Raw genomic sequence first — 14,803 nt, forward strand, 5'->3', positions numbered from 1 at the left:
AAAGCGCATGTCATTACTTCGGTATCAGTGTGTTTATGCATCTTTGTGTTTGTGTCTGATCGTATCAACAGCAGCCTTGTAAAGGTTAGTGTCGCTGAAAGCGGGGAGGAAGAGTGACAGGAAACATTTAAACAGCACTGATAAACACACAGTGCTGCCGCTGTCACTGCATGTCACTTGGCAATGCCTCACACACTTACACGTATACACATAGAGCCAACAGGTTCCATAAATACAGATATCTTGACTAATGTGAGCATGTGTATGCCCACACACACACACACACACACACACACACACATACACAGATTGAAGTCCATCGCTTGTCTTTCTGTTCAGGTGCCTTTCAGAGTTTATTTAGTCTGTGATTCTTCTATCTGTATCTCTACGCTGTCAGGACAATATGACAGCCAGACTTTACTGATAACCAGCTGTATCAGGAGAGAACAACACATCCCTCTAATGGACCTACTCTGTGTGCATGTGTGTGAGTGTGTGTGTGTGTGTGTGTGTACGTGTGTGTGTGTGTGTGTGTGTACGTGTGTGTGTGTGTGCTCCAATTTCATAGCCATATTATTACACTTTTGTTTTCCTTCAAGGAGTAAATTCAATTCTATCTCGCTGCTAACTACATTATCTGTTCCTTTGGATTGAAAATCTAATGCCATCCATCTCTCATAGCCTCTTTTAATATAAGCATCTCAACAATTAACAACACATGCTCTCAAGGAAAAGTACGATACATACTAAAGTTTGAAATACAACCTTTGTCATTACTGTTTTAACGTTAATGCAATATGCAAGTGAAGTATGTTTTGAATACACATAGACAGACAACAGGGTACAAACTATTTTTTTTCCTATTCCACTGGATTGCCTAGTGAGAATCAAAAAGTGTGTCTTACTCTTCCCACACAATACTGTGAATAAAGCAGTTTCTAACCAGACCAGCAATGTGGAATTATCATTCATGAGAAATTATATCAGTCAAAACTGAGATGAATATGTTTTTTTTTTGGTTTGTTTGATTGATGATCAGGGTCCAGAAGATTAAGTTGTATTGCATTGAGCATGCTATGAAGTCTTTCCTACAGGTTAGGTACACTGATGTAACGTTTGCTGAAGTCATCAATCACATTTGGTAGTGATGGCCTGCTTGTCTTCGTGTAATACCTGGAGAGCGAGGAAGAGATCACAAAATGAAGCCTGTAGGATGAACGGCTCACCACTGCACACACCAATACTGCTGTGACATGGGGGCATTAGTCAGATGGAAGGCAGCTGTCGGCAGTGTTGTGGCACTCAAACTCGACAGCCCAGAGCGTTGCAGGTTATTGTACCATGCCTCTTCCTCTGTGTTCTGACATAGGATGTTCCTATTTTAATATAATTTGATTTTGAGTACTTCATTTAAAAAAGAAGCGTACGTTCCTAACCATTGGTGACACTGACGCCTGTAACCATAGTAACTGCTATAGGAGCCGCTGACTGAGTTTCAACTATACGCTGTACATAGGTGGACATGACAGTTCTCCATAAGTGAAGCCAAAGAATCTTGACGCCCCCTTGTGGTTCGCTGCAGTATAGGTCATAAACCCTGCTCGGGACATGAGCCAAGCTAAATGCTAAAGTTATTTAACACTCCGTGTAATTCATCCATTCACACCCATTCACACACTGATGGCAAGGGCTACCATGCAAGGTGCCACCCACCCTTAACGACACGTATTCCCCAATCTTTTCCCCCAAAGATTATCACGTGTACCTTTTTCTGACGAGTTTGGTTTTAATTACTTATTTAATGCTATGAAAAGTGGGTGCAATATCATGATTGACAGCAAATCCTTGTTTAAAACATGCATGATGGAATTATCAACCCCCTCCCATCCTTAGGAGCGAGTTAGTGGTGATATCCCAGCACGCCTGTGTCACACACATTTCTTAACACACAACGTGGAATGCTGACATTGTTCCACTAATGCTAGCATTGCACAACCTGCTGATATCTATGAACTCATGGATGGCAAGGCCAATCTCAAAACGACACACTTCAGCACGCCAGCTGACACACCTAGCCGTGTCCACAAATGCCTCCCTCTCTGGATGGAGTCAAATGCCAGTCCAGAGTGGTGTGGAAAAGAAGATCACCCCTTCCATTGAAAACGCAATAACCGTACAACCAAATCTTTCATTTACAACTAAAGTTCTCACAAAGTACTTTGGGCCCAATCATTTCTCTAGAGGTTTGAGGTTCAATTCAATAGCTCAATATCACAAATTACAAATTTGCCTCAGAGGGCTTTACAATCTGTACACATATGACATCCCTGTCCCAGGACCTCACATCGGATCAGGAAAAACTCCCCCAAAAAAATCAGAAGAAACCCTTTCACAGGGAAAAAGGAAGAAACGGGTTTGCCCTTCCACCCCCCGGTCGTGACAAGGATAGGCAAAGAGGATCACAACAAATCTGAATTGTTTAACAAATAATTAAAGTGTTGAGGTTAATGGAAATTCCTACCACTGCTCTCACTCAACCTATGTATTGAGTGGCTCTTCCAAGGACTTCTACAAATGTGCCTGGTGCTCGAAACATTGCTTCAATTGAATCCTCAAAAGGAACATGTTGTGTGATCTATCTGTTTTAATCAGGCTAAATTCCTTACTTCAACCTGATAATTGCCACCTGATCATGAATAGATGTATGGTCAAGATGCGCTCATTAGCATAAGAGATGCCCAAAATTTCTTGAAAGATTTGGGGAATAGATGGAGGAATTTCACAGTGAACTTTGAAGTCTTGCTGTCACACATAAAATGTAGCACTGTCAGTATTGATATAAAGGGGTCCGAAAAGAAAGGACAAGCAGCTTTAGTGATAATCTTTTAGCATCATTACGTTCATGTAGCCGTCATGTGATTATTTAATATACCTTTACATGGTTTTTATTTTAAAACAAATCAGCTTGGAACAAATAATTAGCTGAAGATAGTATTTTATTATTGCACCAGGGCTCCAGGAAGAAATCACAAATGTACAATCTGTACACATACAACATCCTCTGTCCCGGGACCTCACATCAGAACTGTAAAAAATCTCCAAAACCAATACAAAACACTAGGGAACACTGATACTGATTTGAAGCAATTCCTTCTGCATTTGATTCAATACCACGTCTCAATGTGACGGAGGACTCCTGTGCTAACTTTAGTCTGTCCCAGATTGATCATCTTGTCGATAGTGCTACAGGCTCACTGAGAATGACACTCGACTCAATAGCCCCTCTGAAGAAAAAGACAGTGAGGCAAAGGAGGTTTGCTCCCTGGTATAACCCTCAGACCCGCAAACTAAAGCAAACTTCACGAAAGCTTGAAAGCATATGGCGTTCCACCAATCTGGAAGAATCACGTATAGTTTGGAGAGATAGTCTTAAAACATATAAGAAGGCCCTCCGTAATGCCAGAGCAGCCTATTACTCATCAGTAATAGAGAAAAATAAGAAAAAAAACAGGTTTCTCTTTAGCACTGTAGCCAGGCTGACAGAGAGTCACAGCTCTGTGGAGCCGTGTATTCCTATATACCTCAGTAGTAATGACTTCATGAGCTTCGTCAATGAAAAGATTCTAACTATTAGAGGCAAGATTGATGATCTCTTGCCCGCAACCAGTGACGATCTGCCCTCAAGTGGAGTGGCCTTGGAAACGGCTGTATGCCCTGGTGTATATTTGGATAGCTTTTCTCCCATCAACTTTGACCATTTGTCTTCAACGGTTTCTACTTCTAAACCGTCTACCTGTCTCTTGGACCCCATCCCAGCGAGGCTGCTTAAAGACGTTTTGCCTTTAATTGGATATTAACTGTTGGATATTGTCAATGTGTCTTTGCTACCAGTCCATGTACCACATTCCTTCAAAGTAGATGTAATTAAACCTCTCCTGAAGAAGCCCACTCTTAATCCAGAGATGTTGGCTAACTACAGACCGATCTCTAACCTTCCCTTCCTCTCTAAGATCCTTGAGAAAGTAGTCGCAAATCAGCTTTGTGACTTTCTACATCCATCCATCCATCCATTATCAGCCGCTTATCCGGGGTCGGGTCGCAGTGGCAGCAGGTTCAGCAGGTTCAGCAGGCCGACCCAGGCTTCCCTCTCACCCGCAACACTTTCCAGCTCATTCTGAGGGATCCCGAGGCGTTCCAAGGCCAGCCGGGAGATATAATCCCTCCAGCGTGTCCTCGGTCTTCCCCAGGGCCTCCTACCAGTTGGACGTGCCCGGAAAACCTCTAATGGGAGGCGTCCAGGAGGCATCCTGACTAGATGCCCGAACCACCTCAGCTGACTCCTTTCGACACGAAGGAGCAGCGACTCCACTCCAAGCTCCCCCCTGATGTCCGAGCTCCTTACCCTATCTCTAAGGCTGAGCCTGGCCACCCTACGGAGGAAGCTCATTTTGGCCGCTTGTATCCGAGATCTCGTTCTTTCGGTCACGACCCAGAGTTCGTGACCATAGGTGAGGGTTGGAACGTAGACCGACCAGTAAATGGAGAGCTTTGCCTTCCGGCTCAGCTCCCTCTTCACCAAGACGGACCGGTACAGCGCCTGTTTTACTGCTGCAGCCGCACCGATCCGCCTGTCGATCTCCTGCTCCACCTTACCCTCACTCGTGAACAAGACCCCGAGATACTTGAACTCCTTCGCTCGGGGTAGGCAGTTTGCCCCCACCTGGTGGGAGCAATCCGCCGGTTTCCGGCAGAGCACCATGGCCTCAGATTTGGAGGTGCTAACTCTCATCCCTGCCGCTTCGCACTCGGCTGCAAAACGCCCCAGTGAATGCTGGAGGTCACATCTCCGGGGGACATGTTGGCCGGGTTTAGGAGTTCCTCAAAGTGCTCTTTCCACCGCCCGACGATGTCCCCAGTCCGGGTCAGCAGATCCCCCCACTCTGCTGAGAACAGCCTGGGGTAGACCCTGCTTTCCCTTCCTGAGCCGTCGGATGGTTTGCCAGAACTTCCTTGAGGCCAACCGAAAGTCCTTCTCCATGGCCTCCCCGAACTCCTCCCATGCCCGAGTTTTAGCCTCCGCAACCATCGCAGCTGCAGCCCTTCTGGCCCGCCGGTACCCGTCAGCTGCTTCAGGAGACCCCTGGTCCAGCCAGGCCCGAAAGGCCTCCTTCTTCAGTTTGATGGCTTCCCTCACCCACGGTGTCCACCACTGGGTTCTCGGGTTGCCGCCACGACAGGCACCGATGACATTCCGGCCACAGCCCCGAGCAGCCGCGTCCACAATAGAGGCTTTGAACAAGGTCCACTCGGATTCCATGTCCCCAGCCTCCCTCGGGATTTGTGAGAAGTTCTTCCGGAGGTGGGAGTTAAAGACCTCCCGGACAGGATCCTCTGCCAGACGTTCTCAGTTCACCCTCACTACACGTTTGGGCTTGCCAGGTCTTTCTAGCCGACTCCCCCGCCATCTGATCCAACTCACCACCAGGTGGTGATCAGTTGACAGCTCTGCTCCTCTCTTCACCCGAGTGTCAAAGACATACGGCCGCAGATCAGATGATACGATTACAAAGTCGATCATTGATCTCCGGCCTAAGGTGTTCTGGTACCAGGTACACTTATGAGCCACCTTATGTTCGAACATGGTGTTCGTTATGGACAAACTGTGGCTAGCACAGAAGTCCAACAACAAAACACCATTCGGGTTCAGATCGAGCAAGCCGTTCCTCCCAATCACGCCCCGCCAGGTTTCTCTGTCATTGCCCACGTGAGCGTTGAAGTCTCCCAGGAGAACTATGGAGTCGGCAGGCGGCGCCCTTTCCAGGACCCCTCCCACCGACTCCAAGAAGGCCGGATACTCCGAAATGCTGTTCGGTGCATAAGCACAAACAACAGTCAGAGCCTTACTCCCCGCAACCCGTAGGCGCAGGGAGGCAACCCTCTCGTTCCCCGGGGAAAACTCCAAGACAGCGGCGCTCAGCCGGGGGCTCGTGAGTATCCCCACTCCCGCCTCTCACCCTGGGCAACTCCAGAAAAGGACAAAGTCCAACCCTTCTCCAGGAGCTTGGTTCCAGAGCCCATGCTGTGCGTGGAGGTGAGCCCAACTATATCTAGCTGGTACCGCTCCACCTCCTGCACCAGCTCCGGCTCTTTCCCCGTTAGTGAGGTGACGTTCCATGTCCCTAGAGCTAGTCTATGCCGCCGGTGATCGGCCCGCCCAGGTCTCCCGCCTGGCCCGCCGCCCGGTCTACATAGCACCCGACCCCGATAATTCTCCCTGCGGGTGGTGGATCCACAGGGTGACTGCTGCTCCATGCTGTTTTTTCGGGCTGAGCCCGACCGGGCCCCATGGGTGAAAGCCCGGCCACCAGACGCTCGCCGACGAGCTCCCCTCCTGGGTCTGGCTCCGGGAGGGTGCCCCAGTTTCCCTTGTCCGGGTAAGGGACTCCTCTCTGTACTTGTTTTGTTAGACCTTAGTGCTGATAAAGGACTCATCTCTGTACTTGTTTTGTTAGACCTTAGTGCTGCGTTCAACACCATTGACCATGACATCCTATTACAGAGATTGGATCAGTCGATTGGCATTTCAGGCACCGCACTAAGTTGGTTTAAATCCTATTCATCAGATCAATCGCAATTTGTATTTGTAAACGATGAAGCCTCAATGACCACCAACGTTAATCACGGAGTTCCACAAGGTTCTGTGCTTGGACCAATTTTATTGTATATATGCTTCCTTTGGGCAACATTATCAGGAAACACTCCATACACTTTCATTGTTATGCAGATGATACTCAATTATATCTATCAATCAAACCAGAGGAGACCAATCAGCTCGCTAAAATTCAAATATGTCTTAAAGACATAAAAACATGGCTGACATGCAACTTCCTGATGTTAAACTCAGACAAAACTGAAGTTATTTTACTCGGCCCTGAACACCTCAGAGATCAATTATCTGGTGATGTGGTTTCTGTAGATGGCATTGCCCTGGCATCCAACACCACTGTAAAGAATCTCAGCGTTATCTTTGACCGGGACTTGTCCTTTAACTCCCACGTGAAGCAAATCTCAAGGACTGCATTTTTTCATCTACGTAACGTTAAAAAAATCCAGCACATCTCAAAAAGATGCAGAAAAGCTGGTTCATGTGTTTGTTACTTCTAATAATAATAATAATGCATTTAATTTATATAGCGCTTTTCATAATACTCAGACACTTCACATAATTAAAACATCCTAAAAGCTAAAAATAAATAAATAAGAATAGCTAAAATACAGGTAAAACAAATAAAACAAATAAATAGGGACTTTGAGTCGCTCGGACCCTGATAAGAAAACAAAAACAAAAAAACAAACAATCACACATTAAAAGCAGTTCTGAACAGGTGGGTTTTGATTTGTGATTTGAATGAGGAAAGATCAGTGCAGTCTCGGATGAGTTTGGGGAGAGAGTTCCAGAGGGAGGGGGCAGATATGGAGAAGGCTCTGTCACCCCACGTCCGGTGCTTGGTCCTATGTGGGATGGACAGGAGATTGGCATCAGAGGAGCGGAGCTGACGGGATGGAGTGTGGTGGTGGAGCAGGTCGGTGAGGTAAGAGGGGGCCTGATTATGGAGGGCTTTGTGAGTGAGGAGAAGGATTTTGTATTGGATCCGTTGTGGGACGGGGAGCCAGTGAAGGCTCTGGAGAACAGGGGTGATGTGATCACGGGAACGGGAGTGGGTGAGCAGGCGAGCAGCAGAGTTCTGGATGTATTGGAGTTTGTTTAGGATTTTGGAAGATGTGCCATAAAGAATACTATTGCAATAGTCAATTCTGGAGGTGATGAAGGCGTGGATTAAAGTTTCAGCAGCAGATGAGGAAAGTGATGGGCGGAGACGGGCAATGTTTTTTAGGTGGAAGAAGGAGGTTCTGGTGATTTGTTTGATGTGATGTTCAAATGAGAGGTTGATGTCAAACATGACTCCGAGGTTGAGGATGTGAGGGGAGGGAGACAGAGTGGAGTTGTCAATGGTGAGGCAGAAGTTGTGACTGGTTTTGGTGAGAGATTTGGGGCTGATGATGATCATATCCGATTTATCACAGTTGAGTTTGAGAAAGTTGGTTTGCATCCATGATTTAATGTCAGTGAGGCAGTTGGACAGAGTAGAGTGAGTAGTAGTGGTAATGGCTTTTGTGGAGATGTAGAGCTGGACATCATCAGCGGGGTGGGGACACACAGTCACCTCATTTAAGAATAGACTTAAGACTTTTCTCTTTGAAAGCGTTTATAGTTAGGTTTATAGTACTGGCTCAGGTTTGCCGTGGTCCAGCATCTAGATATGCTACTATAGGCATAGATTGCTGGGGACCATCTTATGATACACTGAGCTTCTCTCTCCTCTTCTCTCTCTCCTTCTGGATGAATTCATGCACCATTATTGCACATTACTAACTCTACCTCTTCTCCAGAGTCTTTGTTCTTTCTCTCCTCACAGGTTTACATGGATTGTTGATTTTATCTGGACCCTGGTCCTGTCCGACACCTCCTGCTATTATCATCATTATTAGTATTATTGCATTGCTATTAGTATTGCCAATACCATTACTCCTCTTTTATGGAACCGGCTTCCACTTTCAGTCCGAGAGGCAGACACAGTCACCTCATTTAAGAATAGACTTAAGACTTTCCTGTTTGATAGTGCTTATAGTTAGGGCTGAATCAGGTTTGCCCTGGTCCAGCCCCTAGATATGCTGCTATAGGCTTATAGGCTGCTGGGGGATGTTTTAGGATACACTGAGCTCCTCTCTCCTCTTTTCTCTCTACTTATGGATGAATTTACATCTCTCCATTGCACCTTATTAACTCTGCTTCCTCCCCAGAGTCTTTGTGACTTAACGTTTCATAGGGTCCATTGGACCTGGCCTGGTGGGCCGGCCTCCCCCCCCCCCCCCCCCCCCTCCCTCTCGACCTCCTTCTGTTTCATGGATTATGGAGGTCTGGATCATGGTCCATGCCTACTACTCATTATTCATACATTCTGTCATATCCATTGAATGTTTATGTAACTCTGTAACGCTGTTCATCTGTACACATGACCTCTATTGCTTCTGTCCATCCGGGGAGAGGGATCCTCCTCTGTTGCTCTCCTGAAGCTTTCTTCCCTTTTTTCCCTGTGAAAGGGTTTTTTCTATTATTTGGGAGTTTTTCCTGATACGATATGAGGTCAAAGGTCAGGGATATCGTATGTGTACAGATTGTAAAGCCCTCTGAGGCAAATTTGGAATTTGTGATATTGGGCTATGATTTCTCTGAACCTCTCAAATATTTTTGTAATTGTCCTCCCACGATGAAATGTCTTCACAGGCTCTACAGGGGCTTGTTGTGTGTAGGTGTGTGTGATTGTGACTGTGCATGTATTTCTGTTATTTGTGTATGAGTGTATGCATGTGCGTAAGTTCTTGCATTACAGTCGAAAGGACCAAATGTGCAGTGACGCCCTCGTCAGTGAGTGGAGGGCAATAAAGATGAAAGTGTGTGTGTGTGTTTGTGTATGTGCGTGTGTTTGTGTGTGTGTGTGTGTGTGTGTGTGTTTGTGTATGTGCTTGTGTGTGTGTGTCTGTACAGATGTGGAGAAAAGCATGCAAGACTTGCAGATGACAATCTCCAGCATTTCAGCACACAGACGCGCACACACACGCACACACACACACACACACATACACACACACACCGTGTGGGAAAGGATTGCATATTTTTCATGGCGACAGTTATGAGGTCATAATGATGATGGATTCTCCAGCCTTGTGTGGTGGTAAACTTAGTTTCACCTCAACATACAAAACTCTCATCTCAATAATGTGATTTGAGCGTGTGCCTGTAGAGAATGTGTCTTTTGTGCTACAGTGATGCAAGCAGTGACAACAAACGGTCAAAGATGCGAAGTAGGAGGCTTGGATGTTGTAAAATACAGAAGATGGGAGATAATGTATTCCTTTATTCCTATTGTTTTATTTTGGTGACATCTATACTGCCTATAGGTGACAAAATCATTGGGCCTCATGTCACATCATTTTCGTATTCTTCTCTAAAATCTCTTGTTTTTCTGACTGTATACAAAATGTAAATTCCTAATTTCAAAGTGAAAGAGACTTCCAAAACAAAAATAACAGTCAATTAATGTAATCTTGTAAAATAGACTAAACTATACATTTGGAAATCTGCTAAACATTTTAATTAATACATTACATTCAAAAGTGTTAATGTCCAAAATTAAGTTGTGAATGGAATATGCAGAATTCCCTTTTAATGTGCGAGAAATTGAGAGGATCTAATGTCAATTTAAATGATTTTACATCTAGTGTGATAACCTTTTTTGCCATGGATATTTTCAATATATTTGGATATTTGTTAACTAAAGTGACTTATTGTTCACCAGAACCAGGGAACAGGCTACACACACAGTAAAAGGAAATACACACATGGCGCTCGCTTCTTATTTGGTTGACGATCGAGCTGCAAGTCCTGATTTTCACAGTCACGGATAATGACATCATTATATTGAAGTCACTTTTCATGCGTCACTCTTTATAACATGCACATTTCTTTGGTTCTCCAGCTGCCTGTAAAACCTTCTATGAGATAATACGCAGGAGGTTCCGGTACAGCCGATCAGACCCTGCAGCTCAGGAGGCAGCCACGAAGATTACAACCTGAACTGGATGGAGACAGAAGAGGGTAGGATCAGATACACCTCTAAGTTATTAGGTACGCACAAAATGCAGCATCTAACTAGAAATACAATAACAAGCAGTGCAGTGTGATGTACATATGTGTAGTATATAGGAAGAGGAGTGTGTCAATGTGAGTGCATTGAGCAGTACTGATGTCTACAGTGAATGAGACAGGACTAACAGCAGATGGCGTGGGCGTCACTGTTGATCTGACGTGCGAGGAGGCTGTAGCGCATGACCAAGTGTCCTTCGGCAAGATACGGAACCCCGAGTGGAGGTGCCATCGGTGTATGAATGTTTACATCTTGATGGGCAGGTGGCACCTTGAATGTCAGTGTCACTATTCATCAGTGTCTGGATGTGTGTGTGTGTGTGTGAATGGGTGAATGTTGAAACTATTTAAATGCAAGCACATTTTCCATTTCCATGTTCTATGAGGAGGACGGCACTTCATCCTTTCACAGCCAGGAGCTCACTTGTGTGCCACACTTCAAGAGAGACTAGATTTAAACTAACTCTAAGTACACAGCTACAAATCACCAACTTCTTCCCATCAGACCCCATTCGGACAGAATGCCACCAAATGTGTAAAACAGAGGCGGCAAAAAGACATTTCTGACCTCATCTAATACCCCAGGTTGAGCTGTAGGCCGAAGCTACTGGCCTAGACAATACTCCCAGTCCGAGTCAACAGGTCACCACTTTGACAAGCCACTGCATGAAAACACTTCACTAATCCTGTATTTATAGGGATCTTATGATCACTTGTGATCTTATCAGGACCTTTATTAAACTCCTAGCAAACATTAGGGAGATCATTTTGTAATCTACGTTCAGGAGCGTAACACGTTTCCAATGTTCTATCAATTATCTATATCGATTTCTTTTCTAACAGTACAGTCTTTAAATAATTGCTATATAGACTTTCGATAATAATAATACAAATAATAATACATTGACATCAGAGCCTGGAGCCCCTTTTATTCATTGAGTGAACTGCTCTTATGTATCGAACTTTGTATTGTTCCCGGTTCATCTGGAAGTGTTCGGAAATAGTCAAAGCCAATTCTAAATCTATCACAATCACTGACTTCTACTGAGTATTTGACTTTATATATTACTATGAAGCATTAGATGAAGCAACACATTTTTTTAAATGTCTTAGATGTTTCGCATTATGTTATCATGAATCTTAAGTCAATAATACTATTTATTTTACAGTAACTTGTCCCTTTGTTCGAACCATTTTTCTCCAGACCGTACAAAGGCCCTTCAGCCATTTTAATATACATATTATCGATGTCCTCCTTGACATTTCAATTTCTTCTTCTTCTAAAATTTTGTATTTTGTCATTGATGAGTTAAATTCATCCATAATACTGATGTATTTAGCTTATATTTTTTGATACGTTACATTGCTAATTCCCTAATCTTGAATTTGAAATGTTTCCATTTGTATATAGGACTAATTTTTAATCACCATATATTCTTCCTGCTTTACCTGTCAACAAATTGCAAAATGAATCATTATTTTAAAAATTAGGATTACATTTCCAATACCCCCTAAATGACATTTCTGTTGTTTTGTTCGTACAGTGGGGCATTATTATGTGAGGATTCTGAAACTAATTGTAGACAAGAGGGAGGTATAAACCATAAGTCAATCGTTTATTGTAAAGTCAACTCTTTCATATTAGAATTTAAGAAGTGCCAAACATCAATCACTGAAAGTTTTAATAAAATATAAATGCAGTCATTTTGAGTGCTGGACTGTTCTTGCAGGTACTCAATAAGATCATCTGGAGCATTATTATAATCTCCTTCAGAGATCAAAACATAATCTTTGCCTGAGTTGCATTTTTATGACTATATAAATGACAAACTATATCTAATATTAAGAACAGGATTATTTATTTATATATCTACCCACATGTGAAAGGAATGACTCAACAATGTCTTCATTCAACATGTTCAGCAGCATGGTGACACCTGCTGATTGTTGAGAGTTATGACAAAACATTGGTCCAAAACGTAACATCACTACCACCGAATGAGTCTGTTGTCAAAATAACATGTCTGTATTTTTCATATCATGTATATTCAAATATCGATGCGTAACAACAAATTAAGTGAGAAATATCACAGTCGTGCAGCTCAGACAAATAAGAAAAGTGCCCCTCTATTTTCTCCAGAATGTTTGGAATTGGTATGTTGGTGATACCAAAGTCACCAGCTGATGAGATGTTGTCTAACATGGTGCAGTGTGCCCCAAAAACATGTGTTTTGAACATGTTTGATGATTTCGTCAGCCCCTCTCCTGAATGGCAGGATGGGCTGGTGTTGCGTAACTGGCTCCTCTGGGGTCACGCGGGTCCTTGGGCCAAATGCGTAGGCATTAAGTTTACCCCATGACCACGACCTATCTGGCTATTTGGGAATTAATAAACATACCATTGGATGATCCGTTATTTATGTTTACCAAATAGATAGATAGATAGATAGATAGATAGATAGATAGATAGATAGATAGATAGATAGATAGATAGATAGATAGATAGATAGAGGTTATGACTCTGACTCCTTTACATCTGTTCCCAATAACTGGCAAACCTTTTGACCATGTCATAGTATAGACCGTGTTTATCCCTTGGCAGAAACCAAAGCTGGTCATCAGTAGTTGCTTACAATAATGTGCCCACGGTTCTTGCATATGTTATGTCAGAGTTGTCTGTTAAGCATTACTAATGACACGAAGAGTCAGGCCGCACCGGAGAGATTTCATCAGACATTAAAATCTATGCTTTCCTCATTTGTGTCATGATTATTGCAAAGTGAAACCCATTTAATGCAGAATGGTCTCTCCTCCTACACATTCCTTTAGTACACTGTCATGCCTTTTGAGTTAAGAAATAATTCTGCCACTTTCCAGAGGCTGATGAGCAAGTGTCGTTTGGGTGCTTCCTTGTCTCTCATTATGTCTAAAATTAGAGTTCACGAAGGCTGTGGTCACAAATTTGAGAAAGCAAAAATAGGGCATGGAAAAGTGTACCCTCTGTTGGGCAAAGTCCAGGCTATTTTGGATTTCCCTGTGCCAGAAACACAGTGGCAACCCCGCTGGTGTCCGGGAATATGTAATAATAATAATAATAATACATTTATTATTTAATACACATAGCGCTATAGAGTTTTAAGTGCCGTTTGGAAAGAGTGACAGAGCATGTCTGAGGTGATGGGGGAGAGAGTTCCAGAGGGAGGGGGCAGCAATGGAGAATGCCCTTCTAGGTCCTTTTAAGTCCCCCCATGCTTGAACAGAGTAGGGGGGGGTAAGGAGGTCTGTGTCTGCAGATCTGAGGTTGTGGGTGGGGGCGTGTCTGTGCAGGAGGTCAGAAAGTAATGAAGGGGTTGAGGGTTGTGAAGGGCTTTGTAGGTTGATGAGGAACTCTGTGGGGAGCCAGTGGAGCTTTTGAAGGACTGGGTGATATGGTCTCTGGTGGAATAGGGGGATCTGTTCTCTGGTGGGCTGGGGTGATGTGATCTCTGGTATGAGTGGGAGAGGAGACGAGCAGCTGAGTTCTGGATGTATTGTAGTTTGTTGATTTTGGTGGATGTGGCGTAAAGGATGCTGTTGCAGTAGGTGTTTGGCAGGACCCGGGTCTAGATATAACCACGATCCATTGAATCCTGTGAGGCGAGAAAGCCCAGAATACCATTGTTTTTAAAAGAGGAAGAGCGGTCCCAAAACAGATTCAAATTGCCAATGAAGCCCACGTTGTGGGTCCTGCAGGCCGACTGGAGCCAGTTGTGAAGACTGAGGACTCTGCTGAACCGCTGCGATCCACGGCCGAGTGTGTGGGTTGGACCACTGATGAAAGTGGATAGTCCACCTCTGTTTAAGATATGTAGAACATTTTTAAAATCAATCTCGGTCAACTCCGACTATTGGAGGGCATGGTGTGTCGCTTACTTGACATTTCTCAGAATAGAGGAGCAGATGATGAGAGCTGGTTTCTCAGCAGGTGTGTTGCTGGGTGGGAGAACCACATGGCGTGGTTGATGGTGAACTGGGCTTCTACTTAGCACTGTGCTTTCT

This window comes from Cyclopterus lumpus, chromosome 8 (assembly GCF_009769545.1).
Source record: "Cyclopterus lumpus isolate fCycLum1 chromosome 8, fCycLum1.pri, whole genome shotgun sequence".
Lineage (NCBI taxonomy): Eukaryota > Metazoa > Chordata > Actinopteri > Perciformes > Cyclopteridae > Cyclopterus > Cyclopterus lumpus.